The sequence below is a fragment of the Oncorhynchus clarkii genome, chromosome 18, assembly GCF_045791955.1.
Source record: "Oncorhynchus clarkii lewisi isolate Uvic-CL-2024 chromosome 18, UVic_Ocla_1.0, whole genome shotgun sequence".
NCBI lineage: Eukaryota > Metazoa > Chordata > Actinopteri > Salmoniformes > Salmonidae > Oncorhynchus > Oncorhynchus clarkii.
The window spans coordinates 61210826-61238232 of record NC_092164.1 but is presented as its reverse complement, the minus strand read 5'-3'; the positions used below and the strand labels follow the sequence as shown (position 1 = coordinate 61238232).

General features: G+C 45.6%; 1 protein-coding gene across 9 annotated transcripts in view; it reads right to left on the bottom strand.

Annotated features, from left to right (window-relative positions):
* The window catches only part of LOC139373815 (focal adhesion kinase 1-like), a 229214-nt gene that overhangs the window by 172012 nt on the left and 29795 nt on the right, over nucleotides 1-27407 (bottom strand). The gene's annotated exons all lie outside the window — the stretch shown is intronic.

Below are 27407 nucleotides of genomic sequence, written 5' to 3'. Positions count from 1 at the left end.
AAGAGCAGGAGGAGAGAGGGGGAAGAGCAGGAGCAGGGAGGGGGAAAGAGCAGGAGGAGGGAGGGGGAAGAGCAGGATGAGAGAGGAGCAGGAGGAGGAAGAGCAGGAGGAGGGAGGGGGAAGAGCAGGAGGAGAGAGGGGGAAGAGCAGGAGCAGGGAGGGGGAAAGAGCAGGAGGAGGGAGGGGGAAGAGCAGGAAGAGGGAAGAGCAGGAGGAGGAAGGGGGAGGGGGAAGAGCAGGAGGGGATAAATAGAAGTAAAGGAAGAAAGCACGGTGAGAAACAGAGTGAGAGAGAGAGATAGAAGGAATTGAGAGAGAGAAAGGGGGAAAAGGGAGGAAGAGAGGAGGGGGCAAGACGAACAGAAAAGTAAATCAAATGTCACCAACAATAGCCGTCCATCACAGTGCATGGCCATTAGCCCTCAATAGAGAGCAGACAGGGAGACACATAAAACCAGCTTCCTGCATCTACCATCACACTGCCGAGGCATCACTACACACAATAGGGGTGTCAAACAGACGGACCACAAGGGGGTCCCAATCTGGCCGTGGGTGGTTTGAGTAAATAAATAATGGACTTACATGAATACAGTTTCTTGACTGTGTCCAGCTTGCTAATAAATCACTGAAATTAAATCTAGACAGTCAAGGAACATCGAAAATCCCAAAACGATAGATGGAGGACTATTTCTTGCACATTTTGACACAGAGGAAATATAACACGTTTTCAGTGTGGCCCTCCGGACCCTGTTGAAGATCAAATGCAGCCCAAGGGGCTGAATCCCTTTTAAACCCATGCAGTAGACAGTCACACACAGATCTCACTAGTGTCGGCTTCCTCTGTTCGCTTTCTTCCATTTCCTCTCTCTATAGGGATGGATGGAAGAGGGGGGGGGGGGTGAATACTGAAAAATATGTATTTAACTGTATATAATATATATGCTTCTGAACATTTGATTGTAATTCAGATTTTCCAGGGGGTTGCTGCAGCACCCTCAGCACCCCTACTTCCCGTGGCTATGCTGTGGTGTGTGTGTACTGTGTGACTGATGGAAAGCTAATTTAAGGGCCAGAGGTCACCCTAACCCCTGGGGAAAGGACAAGGGCTGAGCCAGAACTAAGCAAACTGACTGCAACTACACACTAAACCCTAACCCCTGGGGAATGGACAAGGGCTGAGCCAGAACTAACCAAACTGACTGCAACTACACACTAAACCCTAACCCCTGGGGAATGGACAAGGGCTGAGCCAGAACTAACCAAACTGACTGCAACTACACACTAAACCCTGGGGAATGGACAAGGGCTGAGCCAGAACTAACCAAACTGACTGCAACTACACACTAAACCCTGGGGAATGGACAAGGGCTGAGCCAGAACTAACCAAACTGACTGCAACTACACACTAAACCCTGGGGAATGGACAAGGGCTGAGCCAGAACTAACCAAACTGACTGCAACTACACACTAACCCCTGGGGAATGGACAAGGGCTGAGCCAGAACTAACCAAACTGACTGCAACTACACACTAACCCCTGGGGAAAGGACAAGGTCTGAGCCAGAACTAACCAAACTGACTGCAACTACACACTAAACACTAACCCCTGGGGAAAGGACAAGGTCTGAGCCAGAACTAACCAAACTGACTGCAACTACACACTAACCCCTGGGGAAAGGACAAGGTCTGAGCCAGAACTAACCAAACTGACTGCAACTACACACTAAACACTAACCCCTGGGGAAAGGACAAGGTCTGAGCCAGAACTAACCAAACTGACTGCAACTACACACTAAACACTAACCCCTGGGGAAAGGACAAGGTCTGAGCCAGAACTAACCAAACTGACTGCAACTACACACTAACCCCTGGGGAATGGACAAGGGCTGAGCCAGAACTAACATAACTGACTGCAACTACACACTAAACCCTGGGGAATGGACAAGGGCACTAACCAAACTGAGCCAGCACTAACCAAACTGACTGCAACTAGACACTAAACCCTAACCCCTGGGGAATGGACAAGGACTGAGCCAGAACTAACATAACTGACTGCAACTATACACTAAACCCTGGGGAATGGACAAGGGCTGAGCCAGCACTAACCAAACTGACTGCAACTAGACACTAAACCCTAACCCCTGGGGAATGGACAAGGGCTGAGCCAGAACTAACCAAACTGACTGCAACTAGACACTAACCCCTGGGGAATGGACAAGGGCTGAGCCAGAACTAACCAAACTGACTGCAACTACACACTAACCACTAACCCCTGGGGAAAGGACAAGGGCTGAGCCAGAACTAACCAAACTGACTGCAACTACACACTAACCCCTGGGGAATGGACAAGGGCTGAGCCAGAACTAACCAAACTGACTGCAACTAGACACTAACCCCTGGGGAATGGACAAGGGCTGAGCCAGAACTAACCAAACTGACTGCAACTACACACTAACCACTAACCCCTGGGGAAAGGACAAGGGCTGAGCCAGAACTAACCAAACTGACTGCAACTACACACTAACCCCTGGGGAATGGACAAGGGCTGAGCCAGCACTAACCAAACTGACTGCAACTAGACACTAAACCCTAACCCCTGGGGAATGGACAAGGGCTGAGCCAGAACTAACCAAACTGACTGCAACTAGACACTAACCCCTGGGGAATGGACAAGGGCTGAGCCAGAACTAACCAAACTGACTGCAACTACACACTAACCCCTGGGGAATGGACAAGGGCTGAGCCAGAACTAACCAAACTGACTGCAACTACACACTAACCCCTGGGGAAAGGACAAGGGCTGAACCAGAACTAACCAAACTGACTGCAACTACACACTAAACCCCAACCCCTGGGGAATGGACCAGGGCTGAGCCAGAACTAACCAAACTGACTGCAACTACACACTAAACCCTGGGGAATGGACCAGGGCTGAGCCAGAACTAACCAAACTGACTGCAACTACACACTAAACCCTAACCCCTGGGGAATGGACAAGGGCTGAGCCAGAACTAACCAAACTGACTGCAACTAGACACTAACCCCTGGGGAATGGACAAGGGCTGAGCCAGAACTAACCAAACTGACTGCAACTACACACTAACCCCTGGGGAATGGACAAGGGCTGAGCCAGAACTAACCAAATTGACTGCAACTACACACTAACCACTAACCCCTGGGGAAAGGACAAGGGCTGAGCCAGAACTAACCAAACTGACTGCAACTACACACTAAACCCTAACCCCTGGGGAATGGACCAGGGCTGAGCCAGAACTAACCAAACTGACTGCAACTACACACTAAACCCTGGGGAATGGACAAGGGCTGAGCCAGAACTAACCAAACTGACTGCAACTAGACACTAACCCCTGGGGAATGGACAAGGGCTAAGCAAGAACTAACCAAACTGACTGCAACTACACACTAACCCCTGGGGAATGGACAAGGGCTGAGCCAGAACTAACCAAACCGACTGCAACTACACACGAACCACTAACCCCTGGGGAAAGGACAAGGGCTGAGCCAGAACTAACCAAACTGACTGCAACTACACACAAACCCCTGGGGAATGGACAAGGGCTGAGCCAGCACTAACCAAACTGACTGCAACTAGACACTAAACCCTAACCCCTGGGGAATGGACAAGGGCTGAGCCAGAACTAACCAAACTGACTGCAACTAGACACTAACCCCTGGGGAATGGACAAGGGCTGAGCCAGAACTAACCAAACTGACTGCAACTACACACTAACCCCTGGGGAATGGACAAGGGCTGAGCCAGCACTAACCAAACTGACTGCAACTAGACACTAAACCCTAACCCCTGGGGAATGGACAAGGGCTGAGCCAGAACTAACCAAACTGACTGCAACTACACACTAACCCCTGGGGAATGGACAAGGGCTGAGCCAGCACTAACCAAACTGACTGCAACTAGACACTAAACCCTAACCCCTGGGGAATGGACAAGGGCTGAGCCAGAACTAACCAAACTGACTGCAACTACACACTAACCCCTGGGGAATGGACAAGGGCTGAGCCAGAACTAACATAACTGACTGCAACTATACACTAAACCCTGGGGAATGGACAAGGGCTGAGCCAGCACTAACCAAACTGACTGCAACTAGACACTAAACCCTAACCCCTGGGGAATGGACAAGGGCTGAGCCAGAACTAACCAAACTGACTGCAACTACACACTAACCCCTGGGGAATGGACAAGGGCTGAGCCAGAACTAACCAAACTGACTGCAACTACACACTAACCACTAACCCCTGGGGAAAGGACAAGTTCTGAGCCAGAACTAACCAAACTGACTGCAACTACACACTAAACCCTAACCCCTGGGGAATGGACCAGGGCTGAGCCAGAACTAACCAAACTGATTGCAACTACACACTAAACCCTAACCCCTGGGGAATGGACCAGGGCTGAGCCAGAACTAACCAAACTGACTGCAACTACACACTAACCCCTGGGGAATGGACCAGGGCTGAGCCAGAACTAACCAAACTGATTGCAACTAGACACCTATAACAACATGGAATTTGGCCAACATACTTTGCACTTTGCTATTGTCTTTCAATTAAAAGCATGTTATAATTGAAATGTATTATTATTATTTATTCATTACATTAGACAACCGCTGGAGTAGAATTGGAAGTTCTTGATAGACAGACCATAAATCTTACAAATCAGTGATATTACATGGAGATAAACACTAGCACCGCCTTTATGCCTAGAAGTACCCGTTAGAGAACTATGCTGGGCGTCGCCTTCAGCATATGCATCAACCCGCAAGGTACAGCAAACATAGGCGCCAAACGCTTGATAAATAATGCATCAACTATTATAAAGGATTAATTGCATGAAGAAATATTTGTGGAAATATAAGATATATGTTTTGTATAATTCCACAAAGTCCTAGGAAAAATGTTGACCTATAGCTTATTTTCGTTTCCCTTCCAATAAAACCATTACAGTGTAATCCATTTGATCTACTTTATTTGTAGATTCCATTAGTAGAGTTATAAACTATTTTAACAAAGTAGAAACTAAAAAGATAATAATAATAATAAATAAATAAATAAATAATAATATAACCATCCAGGTCACAGGTGAAACTATTTTCTATATTCTTAAATGCTTTGGGTCCACAGCATTTATGCTTTGGGTCCACAGTCAGCGCACAGCTTCGGGGCTTTGTGTGAGCAAGCCCCACAAACAGATCGATTGCACTGCACATGGTTTTCATGGGCCTTGTTTTGTGTGCACCTGCCGCAGGTGTCGCATAATCTCTTTGAAGGGGTTGCGTTGCACCTATCAGACCAAAATGACTCCACATCCATGTTCTTTCCACCGTACGCACCGCAAACATGCAAGAGGGCAATCACTGCTTAGAGTTCATCCTTAGACATGTCCCATGTACGATTTTCTTTTCTGTGCTCATGAACAACAGTACAATCTCAGATGTGATGCAACATCTGCATGTCACATACATTCATCACTCTTCTCTACCCAAACAGCGTCATTCCTCCCAGACTCCTGTCTCACCGTGGCAGTTGGCTCTGTTTTGTTTTTTCTGCGGCGAGGCTCAGGCATCGGAGGTGGAGGTTCGATGTCAACATCAGAATCAAATGAAGACTCTAGATAAGCAACGTCGATTTCAAGCTCAATATCTGATCCTACATCTGACTCCAAATCATCTAAATTCTGCGTCCATTTATTTAGTTCAGCTTGCCATTGACAACAACACACATTGTAGTATGTTGACCTCATTGTCTGATTTGACTCTCAGAGGGGAAATTGTGTACAATTTCCAGCCTTTCATAATAAAGGAAGTAGACCGCCTGTGACACCCTGATCTGTTTCACCTGTCTTGTGATTGTCTCCACCCCCCATTTTCCCCATTATCCCCTGTGTATTCATCCCAAAGTGTTTTCCATGTGTTGCCTTCGCACTAATTTTGTTTTCTTGTCTTCCCGGTTTACACCTTTCTGCTTGCCCTAACCCTGCCTGCCGTTCTGTCCCTTATCGACTCTGCCTTGGATTACGAACCTCTGCCTGCCCTAACCCTGCCTGCCGTTCTGTCCCTTATCGACTCTGCCTTGGATTACGAACCTCTGCCTGCCCTAACCCTGCCTGCCGTTCTGTCCCTTATCGACTCTGCCTTGGATTACAAACCTCTGCTTGCCCGCGACCTGCCCTTTTGCCTTATCCTTTGTGATAATAAATATTCTGAGAACCGAACTATCTACCTCCTGTGTTTGCATCTGGGTCTTATATTGAGTCGTGATAGTACTAACTGGCCATGACTGAACCCAGCAGACTCAGGCCAGCTCCACAACGCTCAGGCCAGCTCCACAACGCTCAGGCCAGCTCCACAACATCTCCCTGCAAGGAGCCCCCATTGGAAGACACAAGGAGCTACTTCAGAACCTTATGGAGGGACTCCATACCTTGGAGGAACAACATGACCATATGTTCAACCCATTACTGTAGCAAGCCACAACGGAAACCTCCCAGGCACTCAGTAACCTCGCTACTAGCGATGTTTCTCCCAAGCCTACACAGGCTTCCCGAGAACCCCACTTACCTCCTCCGGAGCACTATGCTGGAGATCCTGGAACCTGCCAAGCATTTCTCTTCCAGTGCTCCCTCATCTTTGAGCTACAGCCTAGCCTTCTTTGGATCGGCCGAAGATAGAGTATCTCATAACGCTGATGTTTGGAAGGGCGCTCACTCAACAATCCGTCGTTTGACAGTCTGGAGGATTTCGTGGCGGATGTAAGGAAGGTGTTCGATTCCCCGGTGTCTGGGAGAGAGGCTGCTCGGAAGCTACTTCGTCTGCGTCAAGACTCACGCAGTGAAGCAGACTACACGGTTGACTTTCGCATGCTGGCCCCCGAGAGTGCCTGGAACCCGGAGTCCCTGTTCGACACCTTCCTTCACGGATTATCGGAGGGAATCAAAGATGAACTCGCAGCCTGGGAGTTACCCAGGGACCTCGACTCCCCCATAGCCTTGACTATAAGGATCACTGGGCGCCTACGGGAACGCAGGAGGGTGAGGTTGTCTGTTGTCAGCCACACTCGCTCATACACAGTTTCTCCCTTGCCTCCGAAGAACCCTGGAAGTTCCCGACACCTGCATTCCCGAGAGAATTTGATATCACCCGAGCCCCCTCGGGGACTGGCAGCTCGTCTCCTCCTGAGACCATGCAACTGGGCAGAGCTAGATTTTCTCCTAGTGAACATTTAAGCAGGCTGAGCTCCAACAGTTGCCTGTATTGTGGTACTACAGGACATTACATAGCCACCTGTCCAGTAAAAGACTAGGCTCATCAGTAGGTACAGGTACGCTGGTGGGCAATACAGGGAGTCTCCAAACTACCATTACTCAGCCTATTACTCATTACCATTACCCTCTCCACGCTATCCTGCTGTGGGGTGACCGGTCAAAATCTCTCCAAAATCTCTCGCATCGACCCTACGATTGCACCATTGACCTCCTCCCGGGCACCACACCACCTGGCTTTATTCCCTGTCTGGCCCGGAGACCAAGACCATGGAGGTATACATTGAGGACTCTCTAGCAGCCGGCGCAGGGTTGTTCTTTGTGGAAAAGAACAAAACCCTGCTCCGTGTATCGACTACTGAGGCCTCAATGACATAACGGTAAAAAATCATTACCTGCTACCACTCCTCTCCACGGCTTTCAAGCGTCTCCAGGGGGCAACCATATTTTCGGAGTTGGACCTCCTATCACCTGGTTCGGATATGGGAAGGAGACGAGTGGAAGACAGCCTTCAACACAGCTATCGGACACTACGAGTACCTGGTTATAACGTTTGGTCTGACCAATGCTCTCGCAGTGTTCCAGGCCCTGTGCAACGATGTTCAATCGTGACACGTGGAACTGGTTTGTGTTTGTCCATCTCGACAACATCCTTGTCTTTTCCCGGTCGGCTCAAGAGCATGTTCTCCATGTCCGACAAGTCCTCCAGTGCCTTCTGGAGAACAAGCTGTTTGTTAAAGCGGAGAAATGAGAGTTCCATCATTCCACTATCTCCTTTCTGATATACATCATCGCTGCAGGGAACATTCAGATGGATCCTGACAAGGTGAGAGCGGAGGTGGATTGGCACCAACCCACATCCAGAGTGCTGTTGCAACGTTTCCTGGGATTTGCTCATTTCTACAGCCACTTTATTTTGGGGATACAGCACCCTGGCCTCCCCCCTCTCTGCACTCACCTCTCCCAAGGTTCTGTTCATGTTGTCCCCAGCTGCTGACCGGGGGCATTTCTGGACCTGAAGCACAGTTTCACGACAGCCCTCATCCTAATCCATCCGGACCTGTCCCATCAGTTTGTGGTGGAGGTTGATGCTTCGGACATTGGAGTGGGGGCCGTCCTGTCCCAGCATTCTTGCCAGGACCAAAAACAGCATCCTTGCGCATTCCCATCGTCTCAATTCCACTGAGAGGAACTATGATGTGGGAAATCTAACTTCTGGTGGTCAAGATGGCGTTGGAGGAGTGGAGGCACTGGCTTGAAGGGGCAGAAAATCCTGCACTGTTTGCGCACAGAACAAGACTCAGCGGCAAGCTCCGGCTGGCCTACTTTAACCACTCCCTGTTCCTCATTGCCCCTGGTCCCACATATCCCTGGACTTTGTCACTGGTCTCCCTCCGTCAGATGGCAACACCACCATCCTTACTGTGGTGGATAGGTTTTCCAAAGCTGCACATTTCATTCCCCCTTCCCAAGTAACCTTCAGCCAAGGAGACGGCCCAGCACGTCTTCCAGATCCATGGACTTCTGGTCGACATGGTCTCCAATCGGGGTGTCTCAGTTCTTGTCCAGCTTCTGGAAGGCATTCTGCACCCTTATTTGGTCATCGGCCATCCTGTCCTCCGGGTTTCATCCCCAGTCCAACAGCCAATCGGAGCAAGCCAATCAGGACCTGGAGACTACTCTTAGCTGCCTCATCTCTGCCAACCCCACCACCTGGAGCCAGCAACTTGTGTGGGTGGAGTATGCCCGTATCTCCCTTCCCAGCTCCTTCACTGGACTCTCACGCTTCAAGTGTTCCTTGGGTAACCCACCCCTGCTCTTCCCTGAGCAAGAGGTCAGCATACTCTCAGCCCAGATGTTCGTCCACCGCTGTTGGCGTACCTGGAAGAGGGGGATCCCAGCTCCCCGGGCAGAGGGTATGGCTGTCCACCTGTGATCTGCCCCTCCGGGTGGAGTCTTTTAAATTTTGACCTTGTTTAATTGGTCCATTCCCATCTCTAAAGTCCTTAGCCTCTCTGCTTTCCATCTTCTGTTGCCCCGTACCCTCCGTATACATCCCACTTTCCATCTTCTGTTGCCCCGTACCCTCCGTATACATCCCACTTTCCATGTGTCTAGGATTAAACCTTTGTCTTTGCACGGTTATTCTTGGAAAACATCCCTTTGTCTCCCGTGTTTAGTCTTCCCTTTCTGCCTGCACTGACTGTCTGTCTGCCATTCTGTCCCTTGTTGACTCTGCCTTGGATTATGAACCTCTGCTTGCCTTCGACCTGCCATTTTGCCTTACCCTTTGTGATAATAAATATTCTGAGAACCAAACCATCTACCTCCTGTGTCTGCATCTGGGTCTTATCCTGAGTTGTGATACCGCCCACAATTCTTTATCATAATTACACTATTGTTCTAATATTCAAATCATCCTTATCATTCAGATCAATCAAATTCAATGAACCTCCTCATCATTCATTTCACTGAAGTCACATGCACCATTATCAGTTTATACATGATTCCGGTTTCTGTCACCCATTCATCCATGGATGACAGAATAGCATATTTAAAATGTTAAGTTTATTATGTTACTAGTTTTTTGCTTAGTAGCCAGAGCAATGCTGCCGCACAAGTGATCATGTGCTAAATGCATGGACAGCACGGTTATTCTTGGAAAAAGTTACATTTGGAAATAGAGCTGACAAAGGTCATAGAAACAGCAGAATGTGATCTTTCTGATACTATATAGAAATCTAAATGATTTTACCTGCATGTGACTCTGAAGGAGGATTTGATAAAGTGATGCTCCTTTCCCTAATATTGTCACTCATCAGATTATTGTCAATGTAATCTTGTCTATAGGCTAACTCTTATGTGTGAAATTAGTTTTGGTATAGTTTCAATGGGCCGGCTGTGCAGGCTGACTGGCATCGTCTAATTCCTGCTCATCAAGTTGGATAGAGTCAAGGATATGTTTTGCATTATTCTAAAGGCCTACTGCAACACATAGCATGTTTTCGTTTCCCTTACAATAAATGTGATTAGTAATAGGCTCCCGAGTGGCGCAGTGGTCTAAGGCACTGCATCTCAGTGCAAGATGCCTGGTTCGAATCCAGGCTGTATCACATCCAGCCATGATTGGGAGTCCCATAGGGCAGTGCACAATTGGCCCAGCGTCGTCTGGGTTTGGCCGGAGTAGGCCGTCATTTTAAATAAGATTTTCTTCTTAACTGACTTGCCATGTTAAATAAAGGTCCTGTAACAGCTTTGTCAAAGAGAATGGTATCAATCGTGCCCAGTCAAATTATTAACATGAGCTCCAACACTGATAAATAGTCATAAAACAAACTCATTCTTACAATATTGTTGTTCTAAATTAAATCAACCTCTTCACCCTCATCATTCAGTTTGGCCTAATTTAAATTCAATTGTGAAGTAAGGTGCACAATTATTGCTCATTCATCCATTTGTCATTATTTCTCCTATTACAGTGAAAGAAAACCATGCCATTGTTTGAGGAGAGTGCACAGTTATGAACTTGAAAATGTATTAATAAACCAATTAGGCATATTGGGCAGTCTTGATAAAACATTTTGAACAGAACAGCAATGGTTCATTGAATCAGTCTAAAAGTTTGCACATACACTGCTGCCATCTAGTGGCCAACATCTAAATTGCGCCTAACCTGGAATATTACATTTTGGTCTTTCTCTTGCATTTCAAAGATGCATTTCAAACACAGTTTTTCTTTGTATTATCTTTTACCAGATCTAATGTGTTATATTCTCCTAATTTCACATTTCCAAAAACTTAAAGTGGTATCAAGTATATGCATACCTTGCACAGATCCTGAGCTACAGTACAGTTCGATTTGGGTATGTAATTTTAGGTGATTTTTATTTTTTTAAAGGGTCTGATCCTTTAAGAGGTTTTTAAGTTAGGAATACAGTATGTGTGAAAAAAACAGGTCCAAAGGCTCTTCTGTTTGTGATTTTTTTCATTTTAATCTGACAAATAAGAGGTGTAAAATAAAAACATTTTTTAAAAGTCAGGGAAAGAGCAGGACAGATTTTTTTGTATGTATATTTTTTACTTTTACAAAATCAAACGTTGGTGGCCGTTGGCCTATGGTGGTCCTTGTGTTAATGTGATTATTAATAATGACATTTTACATGAGTGTAACGAGTGCACTGAGAGTCAGGAAGCAAGTTCAGGGAGTGAGTGTTATAATAGACAAATGCAACTAAATACAAAACAAGAAACACAAACAACACACAGATATGACACTGGAACAGAAGGCCTGGGGAAGGAAACAAACGGAGTGACATATATAGGGAAGGTAATCAGGGAGGTAATGGAGTCTAGGTGAGTCTGATGACACGCACGTGACAGGTGTGCACCATAACGAACAGCCTGGTGACCTGGAGGCCAGAGAGGGAGCACACAATGAGTGTAGTAAACCTATCAATCAATGGAATTTGGAAACAGGGTGCGAGTGAGTCTGGATACCCAGTCATATCATCAGTTAACCTAAAGAACGTCTCTCTGACGTGTTCATGTGTGCAGACCTGACACATGCTGGATTGTGACTTCTATCTCTGAGCTGGCTGGGGGAAAATGCCTTCCTGGTGAGGGTGCAAATTTCAGACAATTTTGCTGGCGACTAATTAACTGGACAAGAAACTGTTACATATTTCCCAAACAGTAAAATGACATAACCAACAGAAAATACTATCAGAGATATAGTGACGAGAAGCTTATGTTTCCGCCCTAACAATGGGAGTCGTCCAAAAGGCGGAAAGACAGGCGACAAGCTTAGGCCCAAAATAAACCCATATAAACACGTTGGACTTATTTCGGCGAGAGTGATACCTCTTGCTTCGCCTCTTCCTCTCTGATACTATGCATGCACACAAGGACCGGAAATGTTTCTTTAAGAGCTTAAATGGAGACATGCAACAATAGCAAGCCTACAGTCTTACAGTCAAAATGCTATAACCTATTATTGAACATGAAACTCCTGTAATGACGCATAAAATATAACATCATTTTCAAACATTAAACCGAAATGCAATTAGGGGAAAGCACAGTTCTAAACAGCAAACCTAATGTGAGCGGTTTCATAGAACAGAGATGAAAATTCTAATCTAATAGCAACTACCATGATGGCTTGCTTATATGACTAGGATTGTGCCTTTGGCTTCTGGACAATGAAAGAAAGATGATATAAAAACCAATAGAACAGGAGAGAAATGCAGATTAATGGTATGAGGAATGGATTTAATAATAATTGCCTATATGTTTCTATGGATGGATTTTCACAAAGGCTACTTTGAATCGAGGTAGGACATGCCTCCTTATTTGAAGTAGAGTAAAACGTTCAGGTTTCAAACAATTATACTGCCCAAGCTCAGTGGTGGGTGATGTGCTGATAGTCAATGGTAGGCAGGCTATAGCCTATGCATCTGAATGGCGAATGGGAGGCGCGCTTTACGAGCTGAGATGAAGACATTTGAAAAAGCTCTTATTTCTTTGTGGCCTCCAACGTTTTTAACACGCGATCGCATTTAGAATTGCTATTTGTTCCTCAATGACAGGGCTTCCAACAGCAGACTTCACTCCAGTAGCCTGACATATGGTAGGCTATTCCACTCCTCAAACTTGGCTCTGTATGCTGTGCGTGTGATACTTAAAAATGCATGACGACTAGGGTTGCTTTTGATTACAATACTGGGTGGGGTGAATATATTTTATGACATACATTATTTTTTGTTTAACTATTAACTAGTAGCCTACGGCAAAGTGTGTTTAAATCATTTCCAACTTGTTAACAATTTCTGCTAGTTAGTTTTTGCTACCATGTGGGTTTTAGCTTGCTTGAGCCTGCTGACTGTGGAGTGTTAATTCACCTGTTTCCATACATGTTTCATTTTAAAACATTTATCTTACAAAGGAGTTGTTTAATCTAACTGCTTAACTATTCATCTGTACATGGAATTGTATTTGTTTTTTTTACTCGCTTTTTTCTAATCTTTACAGGAGAATGCCACGGGCACTATCTGACATTGCACTGCAGCTAATGTAGAGGGAAAAGCTGTGTATAATACTGTGCCAAATAATATGTGAAGAATGCAAAAAAAGATGCAGAATCATCTGGCCAAGTGCATAAAGTTCCCTCAGTGCTCACAACAAGCAACCTCTGGCAAAAGTCCCTCTACTTCTATTCGAGGTGAAAATGATGAATCAGACACCTTATCGATAGCAACAGCTCATGGTCCTCCTGGAATCAGAAGTTTTTTGGACTCAATGGAGGAACGAAGTTAGAGAAATGCTGATGAATGTATTGCTCGAGCTGTGTATACAACTGGTCCACCTCTGATGCTCACAGGCAATGTGTATTGGAAGAGATTTCTGAATGTTCTTCGCCCAGCATACACCCCTCCAACCAGACATGCTTTATCTACTCATTTGCTGGATGAGTTCAACAGAGTTCAAGTGAAGGTCAAGCAAATCATAGAGAAAGCAGACTGTATTGCAATCATCTCTGATGGGTGGTCGAATGTTCGTGGGCAAGGAATAATTAACTACATCATCTCCACCCCTCAACTAGTATTCAAGAGCACGGACACAAGGGAAAACAGGCACACCGGTCTCTACATTGCAGATGAGCTGAAGGCAGTCATCAATTACCTTGGACCACAGAAGGTATTTGCACTGGTGACAAACAATGCTGCGAACATGAAGGCTGCTTGGCCTAAAGTGGAGGAGTCCTATCCTCACATCACACCCATTGGCTGTGCTGCTCATGCATCGACTCTGTTCCTCAAGGACATCATTGCACTGAAAACAATCAATATACTCTACAAGAGAGCCAAGGAAATGGTTAGGTATGTGAAGGGTCATCAAGTTATAGCAGTAATTTACCTCACCAAGCAAAGTGAGAAGAATAAGAGTACCAAATTGAAGCTGCCCACAAACATCCTTTTGTGGTGGTGTTGTCATCATGTTTGACAGTCACCTGGATGGGAAGGAGTCTCTCCAAGAAATGGCCATATCACAGTCTGCCGATATGGACAGCCCCATCAAGAGGATCCTCCTGGATGATGTATTTTGGGAGAGAGTGGTAAGCAGCCTGAAACTCCTGAAACCTATAGCAGTAGCCATTGCACTGATTGAGGGAAACAATGCCATCCTGTCTGATGTTCAGACTCTGCTTGCCCTGCCCACTTCACTGTTGCTCTAAGCAGAGGAAACTGCAGTTCTGAAATGTATCAAAAAGCCTGAAGACTTCTGCCTGAAGCCCATAGACACTGCAGTGTACATGTTGGACCCCAAGTATGCTGACAAGAGCATCCTGTCTGGTGAAGAGGTCAACAATGCCTATTTTGTCATCACTAACTTGTCTCGCCACCTTGGCCTGGATGAGGGCAAGGTTCTTGGCAGTCTGGCGAAGTACACTTCCAAGCAAGGGCTTTGGGATGGAGATACAACATTGCAGTCGTGCAAACATATCTCATCAGCCAGAGACTTTGTGGATCTGAGGATCTCTTTCCCCTGTTGCCTCCATCATCCTCCAAATCTCACCAACATCAGCCGGCTCAGAGCGCAACTGGTCCTTGTTTGGGAACACACACACCAAAGCACACAATAGGCTGACCAATACAAGGGTTGAAAAATTAGCAGCCATCCAGGCAAATTTGTGGCTTTTTGAGCCTGACAACGAGCCATCCTCAACAAGGTTGGAAAGTGACAGTGAAGATGAGGCCTCAGAGTCTTATGTTCAAGAGGTGGACATTGAGGAGGTCCAGGGAGAAGACATGGAAGACACCCAAAGCTTTAGTTTCTAGTTTCATTTTACAGATGTATGTTGAAAACGTTTTTGGGAGATGTGATGGATCAATGGGGATCATTCAATATTCCCTTTCTTTTGTTGTTCAGTGAAATCATCCCATGTGAAGAGTCAACTCATTTAATTAAAGTTCAATTCGTAACTACATTTATTATTTTAATTTCTATTGGAAGGATGTAATCATTTGCAATTATATATACTTATGAGGTAAAAGGTTTATGTTTCTGTCTCCATATGATATGGTAAATATATCCAAATAAAAAAAAACATCTACATTTAAATGGTATTAATATTAATTTGCATATATGCCTGTTAATTCCCACATTCCCATTAATTCCCACAGAAAGTTTCCACCTCAGAATATTCCCCAAAATGTGCAATCCTAATGACGACTAACAGAAATACACGAGCGCCAACTTAATTCCACAAAAGTATGCTAATTAACCTATAGACCAATAAGCAATGACCGGTCAAATGGATTTCCGGCTGCTAATCCATTAACGGTTAACCGTTAACATCCCTACTTCCTGACCTTTGAGCAAACTATGTACGTGCATCAATGGAAACCGTGGGGAAACTGCCCCACCCTTCCAAAATGGCCTAAGACGGATTACCGACTGTATTCCACTGGCAAACAAGTCGTAATGTGGTTTAACATTCAGAATAAATTAGAAACATTACTGTAAAAGATTTAAAGCAATTTCTACAAGATTCTTCTGCTTAGATTTTTGTGAAAAACCTCAATTAAGTCCATGAAAGCCAATGGTTTCATTATCTGTCAAGGTTATTGATTTTAATATAGTTACTTAGAGAAGCATATCCCGTAGGTCTACAGTCAAAAGTAGTGCCCTATGTAGGGAATAGGCTACCATTTGGGATACAGACAAGCATAGGCTGCCATTTGGGATACAGACAAGATGTGTCCAATGAAACAACAGCCCAAGACAGAAAAAAAGATACTGTTTTGGGTCAAGCAAACAGATAATATGACAGAACTCATAATGGAAACAACATTACTCCATTAACCACGAGACGTGCCAATACATGACCACCTTGTGTACTCTCTCAAAATTAAATTTGGAAATGCTTGACAGGAAACATCTACCCCCCCCCCCCCAAACCTTGCGTGCTATGGTTGAAATGTTTCTAAAGTAAGCAGAGGAAAATCATTTACACCTCCACACGGCACATCTGACATCATTCACCCCATCGTAAAACAAATATACCCTCGCCTGCATCTGCTTTCCTAGTATTTCATACTAAAAAAAAAAGTGAGACAATGGAAACCAGCAAAAACTCCTCCTCCAAGGCTCCAGAGTGGCGCTGCGGTCTAAGGCACTTCATCTCAGTGCTATAGAGGCGTCACTACAGACCCTGGTTCGACAACCGGCCGTGATCGGGAGTACCATAGGGCGGCGCACAATTGCCCCAGCGTCGTCCGGGTTAGGGGAGGGTTTTGCAAGGGTAGACCGTCAATGTAAATAAGAATTTGTTCTTAAACTGACTTGCCTAGTTAAATAAAGGTTGGAGAAAAAAAAACAGCTAAGAATTGCAGCTCATAATAAAAAGCAATGCAAAGCCTTTTTTTCTAGGGAACTTGTGATGATGATTGGTTACCTAAAAACCCCACAGATAAAACACAGTTAGTTCTCCTCAGTATGCTCCAGTGAGAATGCAGATATCAGAGGGAGCATATCCTCCCTCCCTCCTCTCCCCTCCCCCCCTCCCTCCCCTCCTCCCCCCTCCCCTCCCCTCCTCCCTCCCCACCCTCCTCCCTCCCCGCCCTCCCCTCCTCCCTCCCCTCCTCCCTCCCCGCCCTCCCCCCCGCCCTCCCCTCCCCCTCCCCTCCCGCCACTATCACACTGCCAGCAGAGGGGTTTGGTGTTAAGCGGAGAAAGCGGCTCTAGCTTTGATGTTAGACACTCACGCTGCTTTCTGACAGGGACTAAACCTTCCAATGCACCCACTTCAAACGCAAAGAGTCCACGAGCACAGAGCGCTGGCTGCTCAGCTGTGTGTGTGTGTGTGTGTGTGTGTGTGTGTGTGTGTGTGTGTGTGTGTGTGCTCGGCTGTGTGAATGGTGCTACCTTGGAAGTCAAACAGGGAGGCAGAAGCATCATGATGGCTTGTTGCAAGTCTCAGAATGAAACTTTTCTCCCTCCACTGGCAGCATAAGCTTCAAATCATATCATAAAGGGAGACACGCAGTCTGCATTCAAATCATATCATAAAGGGAGACACGCAGTCTGCATTCAAATCATATCATAAAGGGAGACACGCAGTCTGCATTCAAATCATATCATAAAGGGAGACACGCAGTCTGCATTCAAATCATATCATAAAGGGAGACACGCAGTCTGCATTCAAATCATATCATAAAGGGAGACACGCAGTCTGCATTCAAATCATATCATAAAGGGAGACACGCAGTCAAAGATGTGTGATCAAAAGCTCTCTTTGAGGAATGAATGGGAAACTGCTTTCCTATACACAGTACCAGTCTGAACATCATATACTTCCTATACACAGTACCAGTCAGAACATCATATACTTCCTATACACAGTACCAGTCAGAACATCATATACTTCCTATACACAGTACCAGTCTGAACATCATATACTTCCTATACACAGTACCAGTCAGAACATCATATACTTCCTATACACAGTACCAGTCAGAACATCATTTACTTCCTATACACAGTACCAGTCTGAACATCATATACTTCCTATACACAGTACCAGTCTGAACATCATATACTTCCTATACACAGTACCAGTCTGAACATCATATACTTCCTATACACAGTACCAGTCTGAACATCATATACTTCCTATACACAGTACCAATCTGAACATCATATACTTCCTATACACAGTACCAGTCTGAACATAATATACTTCCTATACACAGTACCAATCTGAACATCATATACTTCCTATACACAGTACCAGTCTGAACATCATATACTTCCATATACTTTATTTAACCAGGTAGGCTAGTTGAGAACAAGTTCTCATTTGCAACAGCGACCTGGCCAAGATAAAGCATAGCAGTGTGAACAGACAACACAGAGTTACACATGGAGTAAACAATTAACAAGTCAATAACACAGTATAATTTTTTTTTTAAATTTAAAATAAAGTCTATATACATTGTGTGCAAAAGGCATGAGGAGGTAGGTGAATAATTACAATTTTGCAGATTAACACTGGAGTGATAAATGATCAGATGGTTATGTACAGGTAGAGATATTGGTGTGCAAAAGAGCAGAAAAGTAAATAAATATAAACAGTATGGGGATGAGGTAGGTAAAATTGGGTGGGCTATTTACCGATAGACTATGTACAGCTGCAGCGATCGGTTAGCTGCTCAGATAGCAGATGTTTGAAGTTGGTGAGGGAGATAAAAGTCTCCAACTTCAGCGATTTTTGCAATTCGTGCCAGTCACAGGCAGCAGAGAACTGGAACAAAAGGCGGCCAAATGAGGTGTTGGCTTTAGGGATGATCAGTGAGATACACCTGCTGGAGCGCGTGCTACGGGTGGGTGTTGCCATCGTGAACAGTGAACTGAGATAAGGCGGAGCTTTACCTAGCATGGACTTGAAGATGACCTAGGACACTAAAGAGGCCTGACTCTGAAAAACATCAAAAGAAAGATGCCCAGACTCCCTGGTCATCTGTGTGAATGTGCCTTAGGCAAGGAGACATGAGGACTGCAGAAATAAATTGCAATGTCCGTACTGTGAGACGCCTAAGACAGCGCTACAGGGAGACAGGACGGACAGCTGATCATCCTCGCAGTGGCAGACCGCGTGTATCAACACATGCACAGGATCGGTACATCCGAATATCACACCTGCGGGACAGGTACAGGATGGCAGCAACAACTGAGTTACACCAGGAACGCACAATCCGTCCATCAGTGCTCAGACGGTCCGCAATAGGCTGAGAGAGGCTGGACTGAGGGCTTCTAGACCTGTTGTAAGGCAGGTCCTCACCAGACATCACCGGCAACAACGTCGCCTATGGGTACAAACCCACCGTCACTGGACCAGACAGGACTGGCAAAAAGTGGTATTCACTGACGAGTTGCGGTTTTGTCTCACCGGGGTGACGCTTGGATTCGCATTTATCGTCGAAGGAATGAGCGTTACACCGAGGATTGTACTCTGAAGCGGGATTGATTTTGAGGTGAAGGGTCCGTCATGGTCTGGGGCGGTGTGTCACAGCATCATTGGACTGAGCTTGTTGTCATTGCAGGCAATCAACACTGTGCGTTACAGGGAAGACATCCTCCTCCCACGTGGTACACTTCCAGCAGGCTCATCCTGACATGACCCTCCAGCATGACAATGCCACCAGCCATACTGCTCGTTCTGTGCATGATTTCCTGCAAGACAGGAATGTCAGTGTTCTGCCTTGGCCAGCGAAGAGCCCGGATCTCAATCCCATTGAGCACGTCTGGGACCTGTTGGATAGGAGGGTGAGGGCTATGGTCATTTCCCCGAAATGTTCGGGAATTTGCAGGTGCCTTGGTGGAAGAGTGGGGTAACATCTCACAGCAAGAACTGGCAAATCTGGTGCAGTCCATAAGGAGGACATGCACTGCAGTACTTAATGCAGCTGGTGGCCACACCAGATACTGACTGTTACTTTTGACCCCCCTTTGTTCAGGGACACATTATTCCATTTCTGTTTGTCACTTGTCTGTGGAACTTGTTCAGTTTATGTCTCAGTTGTTGAATCTTATGTTCATACAAATATTTACACGTTAAGTTTGCTGAAAATAATCGGAGTTGAGAGTGAGGACGTTTCTTTTTTTGCTGAGTTTACTTCCTATATATACAGTCTAACGTCTTGTCAGCCAGAAGGAGAGACAGACAGACAGCCTAACATCTTGCCAGCCTGAAGGAGAGACAGACAGACAGCCTAACGTCTTGTCAGCCTGAAGGAGAGACAGACAGACAGCCTAACATCTTGCCAGCCTGAAGGAGAGAGACAGACAGCCTAACATCTTGCCAGCCTGAAGGAGAGACAGACAGACAGCCTAACATCTTGTCAGCCTGAAGGAGAGACAGACAGAAAGCCTAACGTCTTGTCAGCCTGAAGGAGAGACAGACAGACAGCCTAACGTCTTGTCAGCCTGAAGGAGAGAGAGACAGCCTAACGTCTTGTCAGCCTGAAGGAGACAGACAGCCTAACGTCTTGTCAGCCTGAAGGAGACAGACAGCCTAACGTCTTGTCAGCCTGAAGGAGAGACAGACAGACAGCCTAACGTCTTGTCAGCCTGAATGACTGAAGGAGACAGACCCCTCCCTCTCTGATTGGATAGATCCCTGATCTGCCTCTCTGATTGGTGTGATCCCTGATCTTCCTCTCTGATTGGAGTGATCCCTAATCTGCCTCTCTGCCAATGGCTCATCTCCTATTAAAGCTCAGTCTGTGTGTGTGTGTTCATGGCGCCCACTAGTGGCCAAGGTTGAGGGTATCTTTTAATCTTCGGCAGGAGACGGCAGAGAGGGAGAGGAACACACACAACCAGGAGACAGAGCCAGAGCCCCAGTGAATGTGACTGAACACTGTGGCAGACAGTTGGGAGGCTGTCCAGACAGAGAGCCACTCTGAACCCAAAGGAATGCCCCTGCTACTACTACTGCTGCGGGTCAACACTGGGGCACGCTGGCTATGCCATGAGCCTGTCATAGTATTAGAGGCTGTTGCTGTGTTCTCTGACTAACACAACTTGCATGTGACCACAACAACCTAGCAAGCAGTTCTGCAGCACAAATCTATCCCAGGATCTAACAGGCGACTAAATTACTTGTCTGTCTGGGGTAGAAGCAGCATTGACGGCCTCCATCACTGCTCCCGTTGTGTGTACAGATGCTGATCTTGGGTCAGTTTTAATACATTTCCCCCAATAACGGTAAAGGTTAGGATTGTGAGAGGGGAAGCTGATCCTAGATCTGTACCAAGGAACATTTCACCCTGAGCCTGTTGTAGTTGTGACATCATGGCAATGGCTGTTTTCCAAATATTTTCTTTTAAAATCATCTCCTCCCTTCTCCTCCTCCTCCCTCCTTTCTTCTCCTTCTGAGAACTCGGTAGTCCTTTCCAGAAAAACATTAGCTGATATCCAGATCTGAGAGAGCGAGAGAGTTTACATCATCTGATTAGCCTAGCAGACTCCAATGAGCGCCTTTGTTTTAGGAATTGGCAGAGAGAGGAAGGCATTAAATAAACCCATCCTTGCTTGACCAGGATGGAATTTGCAGTTATTCCCTGGTAAATGAACAGAGCCCTGTTTGTGGCAGTGGTGGAGTCAGTCTCACTCTCCACTGCCATCATATTTTTCTAACTGAAAAGTGGGTGTTGTTCGTAAGGTTGTGGGCAAGAATACTGTACAGTACCTGTGTTGTAACTCTTGAATGGATTGAGACTAGGGCCCCACTTTTCCATTCATTTATAACTGCTGAGCATTTAACCCAGCTTAACTGAGCTTTTAAAAATTATATCTATCACGAAAAATGGAGCAAAAAACCCAGGTGTGTTTTTCAGTAGACAGACACATTCAGTCCACAGTGACTCAGGGAGCACAGACATGGGGGTCACGGAATGTGAGCTAGGCTATTGTTTCTGTTCTGCTCATTTCTGTGACTCAATGCAGCTTAACCAGCTTAACCATGGACTCAGTGCAGCGTAATCAGGGGCTGACACTGGGCCCTGCATGGACTCAGTGCAGTGTAATCAGTGGCTGACACTGTGCCCTGCATGGACTCAGTGCAGCGTAATCAGTGGCTGACACTGGGCCCTGCATGGACTCAGTGCAGCGTAATCAGTGGCTGACACTGGGCCCTGCATGGACTCAGTGCAGCGTAATCAGTGGCTGACACTGTACCCTGCATGGACTCAGTGCAGCGTAATCAGCGGCTGACACTGTGCCCTGCATGGACTCAGTGCAGTGTAATCAGTGGCTGACACTGTGCCCTGCATGGACTCAGTGCAGGGTAACCAGTAGCTGACACTGGGCCCTGCATGGACTCAGTGCAGCGTAATCAGTGGCTGACACTGTGCCCTGCATGGACTCAGTGCAGCGTAATCAGCGGCTGACGCTGTATACCAGACCTACAGTACCAGTCAAAAGTTTGGACACCTACTCCTTCCAGGGTTTTTCTTTATTTTTACTATTTTCTACATTGTATAATAATAGTGACATCAAAGCTATGAAATAACACATATGGAATCATGTAGTAACCAAAAAAAAGTGTATATATTTGAGATTCAAAGTAGCCACCATTTGCCTTGATGACAGCTTTGCACACTCTTGGCATTCTCTCAACCAGCTTCATGAGGTAGTCACCTGCAATGCATTTCAATTAACAGGTGTTCCTTGTTAAAAGTGAATTTGTGGAATTTCTTTCCTTCTTAATGCGTTTGAGCCAATCAGTTGTGTTGTGACAAGGTAGGGGGGTATACAGAATATGGCCCTATTTGGTAAAAGACCAAGTCCATAATATGGCAAGAACAGCTCAAATAAGCAAAGAGAAACAACAGTCCATCATTACTTTAAGAAATGAAGGTAAGTCAATCTGGAAAATTTCAAGAACTTTTAAAGTTTCTTCAAGTGCAGTTGCAAAAACCATCAAGCACTATGATGAAACTGGCTCTCATGAGGACCGCCACAGGAAAGGAAAACCCATAGTTACATCTGTTGCAGAGGATACGTTCATTAGAGTTACCAGCCTCAGAAATGACAGCCCAAATAAATGCTTCAGAGTTCAAGTAACAGACACATCTCAACATCAACTGTTCAGAAGAGACCGTGTGAATCAGGCCTTCATGGTCAAATTGCTGCAAAGAAACCACTACTAAAGGACACCAATAACAAGAAGTGGTGCTTTGCTGGTGACACTGTCAGTGATTTATTTAGAATTCAAGGCACACTTAACCAGCATGGCTACCACAGCGTTCTGCAGCGATATGCCATCCCATCTGGTTTGCCTTTAGTAGGACTATCATTTGTTTTCCAACCGGACAATGACTAGGGATGGGTATCGTTAAGATTTTAACAGTATTACTACTTTTACCGATACTGCTTATCCATCTGGTACTTTAACGGTATTATCAATTCTTTTTTATATTTTTGGTGTGGACGACCTTCTGTTTAACACTGCCCTGGTGTGGATGGCCTTCTGTTTAACACTGTCCTGGTGTGGACGACCTTCTGTTTAACACTGTCCTGGTGTGGAGGACCGTCTGTTTAACACTGTCCTGGTGTGGATGACTGCCCTGGTGTGGAGGACCTTCTGTTTAACACTGCCCTGGTGTGGATGACCTTCTGTTTAACACTGTCCTGGTGTGGACGACCTTCTGTTTAACACTGTCCTGGTGTGGAGGACCGTCTGTTTAACACTGTCCTGGTGTGGATGACTGCCCTGGTGTGGAGGACCTTCTGTTTAACACTGTCCTGGTGTGGATGACCTTCTGTTTAACACTGTCCTGGTGTGGATGACCTTCTGTTTAACACTGCCCTGGTGTGGATGACTGCCCTGGTGTGGAGGACCTTCTGTTTAACACTGTCCTGGTGTGGATGACTGCCCTGGTGTGGATGACTGCCCTGGTGTGGAGGACCTTCTGTTTAACACTGCCCTGGTGTGGATGACCTTCTGTTTAACACTGCCCTAGTGTGGATGACCTTCTGTTTAACACTGTCCTGGTGTGGATGACTGTCCTGGTGTGGATGACTGTCCTGGTGTGGATGACCTTCTGTTTAACACTGCCCTGGTGTGGATGACCTTCTGTTTAACACTGTCCTGGTGTGGATGACTGTCCTGGTGTGGATGACCTTCTGTTGTACACTGCCCTGGTGTGGATGACCTTCTGTTTTACACTGCCCTGGTGTGGAGGACCTTCTGTTTAACACTGTCCTGGTGTGGATGACCTTCTGTTTAACACTGTCCTGGTGTGGATGACCTTCTGTTTAACACTGTCCTGGTGTGGAGGACCTTCTGTTTAACACTGTCCTGGCTTGTGTAGGGCACTGTAACAGTGAGATAGTGGTCTTAACAGAGGCTGGTCCACCCGTCTGATGTGATGGCCAGCTTTGGCACCTCCTTCAGCTCAGTGATCACATTGACCTTTTCTGCACCATACCAGGTAGGAAGTAACTCCTGGAGGGAGGGGTATATTTGGGGTTGAGTGCCTTGCTCATCTCCCTACTGTAAAAAACTATATAGTTTTCATGTGTTGAATTATCATTATTGAATGTTTGTGTTGTTGTGTATTGTGGAGTGATGGGACTAACATACAACCCTTTTATACCACTATATCCTAAACATGAATACAACTCAATACACATTGACAGACTGTTACCCAAAGCCCTTGGACTCCACTGTTGCAAAGGGGTGTAGGCCTTTCACTATGAACTTGGTGACGGCTAGGTGGGACTCATTCCCCCTCTCCTCAGTCATCCTCCCACTAGCTGCTAGTGTGAAAGGGCTGTGGGCTGGTCTTTGGCTTGGACTAGCGGTATTAGAGGGAGGAGTGGGTTGGTTCATTGTAAATGCAACTTTAACAAAAAGTAGCAAAATCTTTAAATGGGTGATTGAATTTCTGAAATTTTGCCCTGGGGCCCGTTTAATACCTGGTTTCGGTACACATCCCTAACAATGACCCAACACACCCCCAGGCTGTGTAAGGGCTATTTGACCAAAACGGAGAATGATGAATTGCTGCATCAGATGACCTGGCCTCCACAATCACCCGAACTTAACCCAATTGAGATGGTTTGGGATGAGTTGGACCGCAGAGTGAAGGAAAAGCAGCCAACAAGTGCTCAACATATGACTGTTGGAAAAGCATTCCAGGTGAAGCTGGTTGAGAGAATGACAATTGTGTGCAAAGCTGTCATCAAGGCAAAGACTGGCTACTTTGATGAATCAACAATATGACACATTTTGATTGGTTTAATACTTTTTTGGTTACTATATGATTCCATGTGTTATTTCATATAGTTTTGACGTCATCATTATTCTACAATGTAGAAAATAGTAAAAATAAAGAAAAACCCTTAAGTAGGTATGTCCAAACTTTGGACTGGTACTGTATATGCAGTAGGTGCTTAACCTGATTAGGGCGTCCACCCACGGTGCTCAGAATGACAGAAATCACATTTAGAATATGGTAATTCATATGAACATGAACATGAAAGTCGAGGATGCAACGATGTGCAGTCCTTCTTACCAAATTCTGATGTGCACTTTGAACTTAGAATAATTGTCTACATTTACTTTTCCTCAGCCCACAAGATGAGTAACAAACAGCAAAATCACCAGACTATGTCAACTATAGTAAAAAATAAATAAAAAGTTTAGGCTACCTATTCTATTGATCAGCTCGTCGAGAAAGAAATAGATTATTCCAAACACTCTGGGCCAGTTGTGGGACGATAGATCCCAAATTCATACAACCAGTAGGCCAAGACTAAATAATAATAATAAAAATGTTTAAAAAGTAATTAGTCTGATGTTACAGATCAGAAAGTTTGGCTTATAATGTTGATCAACTATAATTTCTTCACATTATAAGCACAGCAACGCACACAAGGCAGGAAGCTACGCGTGAATGTTCATTAGGAAATTAGCAGGAAAACACTGTTGGCAAAAGGGTACTGAACGTACGAGCGGTTTCACGTCACAGAGATAGAAATATCCGTTAGAAATGTAGAAAGATGGGATATCTCATAGGCTACTTTGAAGCAAGGTAAGACATGCCTCATCATATGTATTAAAACATCCAGGTTTCAAACAATTAAATATATGTTTTCAAAATGCATTCTGCCTCCAGCTCGTTGCAAAGTGGTGTGTGATGCTGCGTTCAAAACAAATGGACTTCCGACTTCAGTGCATTCAAGACAACTGGAAACTGTGAAAAAGAACAGCTCCGACTGGGAAAAATAGTTTTGAACGGTCATCCAACTCGGGCCTCTTTCTTGAGCTCCGACTTTCCGACCTGAAGATCACTAACGTCATGATTTAACCTCGTTCCCAGCTGTCTTGAAAGCACCACAAGATGCTGTTAGCAGCAGCTCTCTCGACTGTCTTGACATATTTTCCACTCAAAGGTTCTGTATCTGTACGCTGTACAAATGATAACATACATAACAAATATACTATACACACACGCCAATTTAATTCCATGAAATTATGCAAGTTAACCTATAGACCGATTAACATGACCAGTCAAATGTATTTTCATTGACTGATGTTTCCAACAATGAATAAAATAAAGAGCAATGGGATAGTTTCTTCTCCTGGACAATTGGCACGGCGCCAATTTTATTTATCAGCTATTACCAGCCAACGTAAATCCTGACACACACGTTTATAGTCTAAGGAGGAGTCAGTAATAAGGCCAGTCCACGGGAAATATGGGTAATAGTGGACAGTAAGTAAACATGGCCATGAAGCTTGCAGCCTCTCTGGTGAGCAGGCGATGCCCGTCATGATAACAATGAACTCTAACATGCTGACCACACCGCTCGTTGCAAAATAAATGTACACAAACTCAGCAAAAAATGAAACGTCCTCTCAACTGCGTTTATTTTCAGAAAACTTAACATGTGTAAATATTTGTATAAACATAAGATGCAACAACTGAGACATAAACGGAACAAGTTCCACAGACATGTGACAAACAGAAATTGAATAATGTGTCCCTGAACAAACTTCAAAATCAAAATAACAGTCAGTATCTGCTGTGGCCACCAGCTGCATTAAGCATTAATTAAGCAGACTTGCCAGTTCTTGCTGTGAGATGTTACCCCACTCTTCCCCCCTCTTTCTGGGGTGGAAATGGCTCTAGCCCTCACCCTCCGATCCAACAGGTCCCAGACGTGCTTAATGGGATTGAGATCCGGGCTCTTCGCTGGCCATGGCAGAACACTGACGTTTCTGACTTGCAGGATAACAGCCATACTGCTCGTTCTGTACATGGTGGCACTGTCATGCTGGAGGGTCATGTCAGGATGAGCCTGCAGGAAGGGTACCACATGAGGGAGGAGGATGTCTTCCCTGTAACGCACAGCGTTGAGATTGCCTGCAATGACAACAAGCTCAGTACGATGATGCTGTGACACACCGCCCCAGACCATGACAGACCCTCCACCTCCAAATCGATCCCGCTTCGGAGTATAGGCCTCGGTGTAACACTCATTCCTTCGACGCTAAACGCGAATCTGACCATCACCCCTGGTGAGACAAAACTGCA